The following is a 6,582-nucleotide window of genomic DNA, read 5'->3' as shown; positions in this document are numbered from 1 at the left end:
CGGGTGCAACTTTTCTTCCACATTCTCTCCACTCCCTGACACTCGGTCGGTGAAATCTATAATGGCCCCATGCCAATTGCCCACATGGGTGGGTTTACCCAAGTGGGTCCCACATGGGTTATGCTATGGCTACCTGGGTACCAAGTGGGTATGGGCCCCAAATGGGCATCTTTTCTTGGGTCCACTTGAGTAAAACCACCCATGTAGGCATTTGGCATGGGACCATTATGGAATCCTTGAACAATCCCATATGGGCCCCATTTTTTTAGCTCATTTACTACCCACATGGACCACATTACAAGATGAATCTTCCCAGGGTGTCAGCTAAATGCAGACTGTCACCTCTCTCTTGTTCTGCTCTCCTGCCATTACAGACACACCTGCAGCTTCTTCTCTGTTGCAGCTGCTGATTGATTTCCTTTCTTTTGTTCCATTCTCACAGTTAATCAGGACCAAGTCATGTGCCTTTTGGCTTCACTCAGTAACGGATGGGACTTGAAAGTACAATACCTGTGATAAAAAGTACTTAAACAAAAGTAAAATACCAATTTTTTTTTAAATACTCAAAAGAGTCCACAAACTTCCAAAGTCCGCGATTTTGTTATAGTATCAAGAGTAAATGTAATGCATTACTCCCACCCCTGGTGAATTGTTACATGAAAGGAAATAATGGTACATACAAATCCACTGTATAAATAACATAACCATAACAATAAATAGAACTTAAATGTGTGGTAAAGTAGTGGTCAAACCCAGCAGAAAATGTACATTGTTTGATGCACTTTTGCTCTGCCCCTGATTTGCTGTTTGCAGCTACATTTTGGTTTCTGGCCTGTGACTGGTTGGCTGTCTGTGCCGTCTTTCCTCAAACTGGCTAGGTAACAGATGACATGTGTTTAAGGGGAGGGAACTACACAGTCTTTATAATATATAAAGATGAAATGACAAACTATTCAACACCAAGACACCAACAGCAACAAGACATCACAGATCAGCTGCTTTTAAAAGACAAAGATGGCCAGCAAACTTCCACCACCTGGTAAGCAAATTTCATATATAGTACTCTTACTCAGGGTTGTGTTTGATAAACCAGCAGAGCAACATCTTATTCTACTCTTTTTTACATATCAGTAACATCAAATGTTTTTTAAAAAAAAAATCACATTTTGAAACATAATTTTTCTTATATTCATGTAAGAAAACATGGATACAATGTATTCATATCTGCAATAATTGCATTGCTTTATATATCATTACTTTTTAAGATTGTGTGTTAATCTATTTTTTTTATGTCTTGATAACTTAACTTTTAACAGCTCCACCTTTTACAGTCTGACTTAAAATTTGTGTGTCATTGATTAAATCAAAATAATATATATATAAATATGTGATAAAAATTAGATATTTTTATATTTTGTGTGATTAGGATTTTCAGACAAATCTAGTGCGAAGTGCAAAAGGGCAAATGAAAAAATGAATAATGATTGAAAACGTCAGTACTTACATCATCCTGAACTCATAGAACTAATTTTATTGATGGCTTAATGAGTTATGTTTTAAATGACTGAATTTACTTGATGATATGGACACAATTTTGCAGAACATACAATTTCAGTAAAAATAATCAAGGATACAGAGTAAAATATGGACTACTTTGCACCAGTTAGAGACAACATTATTCCACTGTACTGCTGCATTTTTTTTTGTGTGCTTTGCCTTTTAACTCAGTGCTATTTTATGAAGTAACTGCATGTATTTTAAATTCTTAATAAGTAACTCATTAGATGTCTTGCCATTGCCTTTGACTTTTTGGTATGTGAGCAACATACTCTCATGAGGTTTTTTTCTACTGTAACTCAGTTATATTCTCTAAATTGTGTGCTTTAAGGACCTGCACTGTGCACTGTTGTTGTTTTTTGGTAATTGTTACACACTAAAAAAATAATGCTGGGTTGAATTTCCAACCCAACCATGCGGTAACTTGACTTGGATCAAATGTGTGGCTTGTTTTCTGGAATATTGAGTAATTTAGTCTAACCCTGCAGTTGGGTTGTTGATACTAATATTTAATGACTTGTGCTGGCAGAGCAATAAAGAAATAGGTGGCACAGTCAGAATGGCTTTCAATTAAAGGAAAAGCAGCTTTCCACCGATTAACCTTGGTAAGGGCTTTCAAAGACAGATTTTGATAAATGCCTGTGTGGGTCAAATCAAAAATCTGTTCACTATAAAACTATTCATATTTAATGAAAAAGTAAAGAAGCACTAATTATATTTTTCCTATATGGAAATTATTTTAAAAGAAAGAGGTTAGGGGGTAGGTTTAGTTCTCCACAGGTGAAGACATGTCCTGTTACCATGAAACAAACTATTTAAATATTCATTTATTTTGTGGCTCTGCACATAGATACACTCTTATCTTTACAGCACATAAAGAGAGCAGTATCATCAGCATATAGAGAAATATTACATGACCGAGCTGCTTTATGATTACTGAAGTAAAATTTAAAAAAAAGAATACAAGTCTGTAGGCAGGTCAGCATTTAGTAATGCAGTGATGGCCGTTACCCACCACACAACAATTTAGTTTTGTTTTTTGGTTTTTTTTTTAAGAATCCTCCAGATTAGAAAACAAAATGTGTTTTTTGTTCACGACCTTACATGATCTGTTTTATGATGTGACAACACTGGTTATTTCATTTTAGTTAGCTTTAGGCAGAAAAACCATGGGGGTGGGGTGAGGTAAGATCAAAGTGTGTGTTCAAATAAGTTTTACTTAGGATATGGAAACATTGTGATTTGGGTACAAGTAGAGGAAAAATACAAGTACAGCCAGGGGCGGAAATCCCGGGGGGGACGGGGGGACATGACCCCCCCTCCAGTAAAGCTGTCCCCCCCTAGAATAATTTGAGACACAATTAATAATTTTTGAACAATGCAGTAGTAGTAGTAATTATTTAAAGCACAATGTAAGTGGTGCTCATTATAATCGCGCAATAATGTGCTATTTAAATCTTAAAAGATTTAGTCCCCCCCTCCCATTCCTTGTAGTGGTATATCCCACACTCTTTCCAACGGGCGGGGCTAGCAGCCGTTAGTACTTTGCAGCAGTAGCTGCGTGTGGCTGGACCCGGCTGGACCCACATCGCGCATCGCGGGGTAAGATGTACATTTAGATGTTAATGGAGGAAGGTAAATCTATACTACTATACAAGCTGTACACTGACTACTTAAAGTTATATCAAAGTGTCATTTCTATGGTGTTGTCCCATGAAAAGATATAATGAAATATTTGCAAAAATGGGAGGGGTGTACTCACTTATGTGAGATACTGTACACTCACACAGACACAGTTTAACTTGCACAAGTTACAACACATCCCATTTACTGTTACAACAAGCCCCAGGCCCAGGCTGATAATATAAACTGTCTGCAACATTTCTCCTGCATTGTTCAAAAGCCTACTCAATTACCAGCGCTGCTAAGCTCAAAGCTCATGATTAAGCTCAGTTTAGTGATAGTCAGAGAGGACAGAAGAGAAAGAAGAGGGAGAGGACAGGACAAGAGCAGTCAGTGGTGGAGCGGCTCGTAGCTAATGGGTACCTGTCTGTAGGCTCTCCACCTGTCAGTGAGACAAACATGAAAGACGTGCAGTCTAACCGACGAGGAGCGGTCATTACGCACGACTATTACGCATGGTTGTGAGGTGCGCAGCGGCAGATCTCACAGCACACTGTTTATAAACCAGTTTACCAGTTTAATTGCAGGAAATGTTTAGTTGTTAAGCCATTTCTCATAAGTATAGACATTCACTGTATATCCACTTTTCTACATGTGGCTGCTGCTGGCTTTAGTCTTGACTCTCGTTATCAATAACTTGCAATGCTGAGATAAATGTTTAAAGTCCAAAAAAAGTAATTTATTATGAACAGGTCAAGAAAAATTACTTTTCTTTCAAACATTTTTTAAAGTGATGATAAATGCTGGTAAAAAAAAACGGGAAAAAACCCCCCACAACGGTTTGCTCCTGCAGCCAGCCAGAGACGAAGGATCCATTCCACACACCTGAGCCAGAGAAAAAAGAGGGAGAGAAGGAGAGAGATTGAGTTTCTGTCTCTGGAGACAGAGAGAAGATTAAAGCGTCAAATTGCGGTAAAAGATGCTGTATAAAAGACAGGCTACAACTTTTTTTCCTTGTCCCCCCTGGAATTATTCTCTAAAATTTTACTGTTTATTGTCCCCCAACTATGAAATGGGATTTTCGCCCCTGAGTACAGCAAAAAGTTCTCTGAAAAATAAAAAAGACATTTACAAAAAAAAAATTCAATATGTATTTATAGTAAGAGCTGTACAGTCATGAAAACAAAGAGAATCAAATAGATGACTAATCTGAATAAGGAATTGTGTCGATGTCCGTAATATAAAGAGGCAGATGGAGATGTACAGAAATACATTAATGCAATGATTGGTGTCGGCTATGGAGGGTAAACAGATGTGCAATAGTAATAATAATAAATATAGCCACCAAGGGTGGGTAGTAACACATTAAAAGTAATGTACATGAGCTTAAAACTCATGTTTTTAAGGAACAAGTACATTCCATTTTTAAAACTCTAATTCTATATTTTACTCAAGCATATTTTTGAGTCAGTTATCTATTTTTCCACTGCATTTGCCATTTATACCTTTGTTACAACTACTCTGCTCTAAATGTGGGGATTTGGTGTAGGGGGAAGAACGCCAGGTGCATGCGCGCAGATGGCACTGGGGACAAGGGGGATATGTCCCCCCCAGATTTATAGTGACCCCGATCCGTCCCCCCCACACATAGGTAAAAAAAGAGGATCAACATTCCATTAGTTAGGCTAACTTACATTGCAGCACAAAGTTGAAATGGCAGCGGCAGTAGCCTTGTCAGTGATCAATCCACATTACACCGATTCAAGAAGGGGAAAGGCTGGAGCAGATCCTTGCTGAGTTGGGAAAGCAAGATGTTCAATTTTCCACGTAATTCTCGGTTAATAACACTGCACAGCTGATCCATTGATAACCCGGTGTTTGTGCTACGACTAATGGTGCGTTCAGTTGTAATCGTAAGTCGGAGTTTTGAAGTCGGAAAAGCATTGAAATCTAGCATCTACAAGCATAAACGCTGGGGTTTTTGTTTCATTTCATTAACTGTCCTTTTTTTTTTTTTTTTTTTCGAATTCCATGTTCCAGTTGTTGTTCCCAGTTTTTAAACTGGACTGGGAAGCGCTCAGTTCGGAGGTTACGTTGTTCGGAGCTCCGAGTTCCGACTTCCAATGTAAATGTAACGCACCATAAGGCACGATTCTCGACCCGGGGTCCTAAGAGGAGCTGGTAGCTGTGCCTGTGCCTGTAGCGGTAACCATAGCGATCATATACAACTGTCTAATGACTGAGCTGGTGATTTTTCTGCCAGATGAAGCCAGAGAAGAAAGAAAAATAATCACAGCCTTTTTTTCAAGAACCAAAAGATGTAAATATCCTATGCCTGTTGCCTGTTGACTTTCCCAGATGTGGCAAATATTTGTTTTGTAATGTTGAGTAGCTAGTCTGACAATAATAAGAAGGCATTTGGACTTACCTGAAGTAGGCTAAATGTAAAATAACAGCATTCTAGGCTGTAGGTGAATATTCAATTCAGTTTTATTTTATTATTCATTTTTGCACATAGGTTCTTTGCTTTTTTGTCAGAATACAGTTAAAGTTTCTGTGCTGAGATTCTTTATCCTGCTGAGATCAGCAAATGTTTAAATGAAACATATGCAGAAGGCGGGCAGTACGGTGGTGTGGTGGTTAGCACTGTCGCCTCACAGCAAGAGGGTTGCCGGTTCGATCCCGGGTGTGGGAGCCCTTCTGTCCGTGTCAGCGTGGGTTCTCTCCGGGTACTCCGGCTTCCTCCCACAGTCCAAAGACATGCAGATTGGGGACTAGGTTANTAATTGAAGCTGTTTTTCAACCACACTCATGCCATAGAACCACAGCAAAACACACCTCAAAGATTACTTTTCCCCACCCTTTGCACCAAATCAATCTGAGGCGTTGATCTGCCCTGCTGTTTAACTCTAAGTTTCTCCTCGTAAGGAGGACTATCTATGGCTTTGCCAAAATCCGGTCGACAATATTCAAATTATCTCCCATTATGTGCAGCTGGCTAGCTCACTCGCTCGCACGCTGGGGCTGCTGCGCCAGGCTAGTGTGGCCACCTGTGTGTGCTTTGGGACGGTGGAGGGGCTCACAGCAGCATCCGCTGCTCGTTGGGGACAGTAACTGCAGAGCGACAGAAGTCAGAGTCTCCAAACACGAGTACAGTCTCCAATAACACCAGAAAAAGATGCTAGATTTGTCGCTAGTCGTTTTTAACAAAGAAACAGTCACTAAGAGGATTGGAAAAGTCTCCAGATCAACTCAGAACAATGGAATGAAACTTGAAAGATCCGGTGGTGCTTTATATTTCAAGATCGCTGATTCGCTCATTTCGCTGTCAATTAAAAAGGGATTCAGCCTCAGACAGATCATCCAATCATCATGCAGAAGCCCAGCGTCCAGGCCATGTAA

At 39.5% G+C, this 6,582-nt stretch overlaps 1 pseudogene; it reads left to right on the top strand.

The window, feature by feature from the left end:
• Positions 1-989: 989 nt before the first annotated feature.
• Positions 990-6,582, top strand: part of LOC126405539 (GTPase IMAP family member 7-like) — an 8,620-nt pseudogene continuing 3,027 nt past the window's right edge.

This window comes from Epinephelus moara, chromosome 18, assembly GCF_006386435.1.
Source record: "Epinephelus moara isolate mb chromosome 18, YSFRI_EMoa_1.0, whole genome shotgun sequence".
In the NCBI taxonomy this organism is placed as follows: domain Eukaryota; kingdom Metazoa; phylum Chordata; class Actinopteri; order Perciformes; family Serranidae; genus Epinephelus; species Epinephelus moara.
The sequence above is the reverse complement of the archived record's forward strand: the minus strand, read 5'-3'. Positions and strand labels throughout refer to the sequence as shown.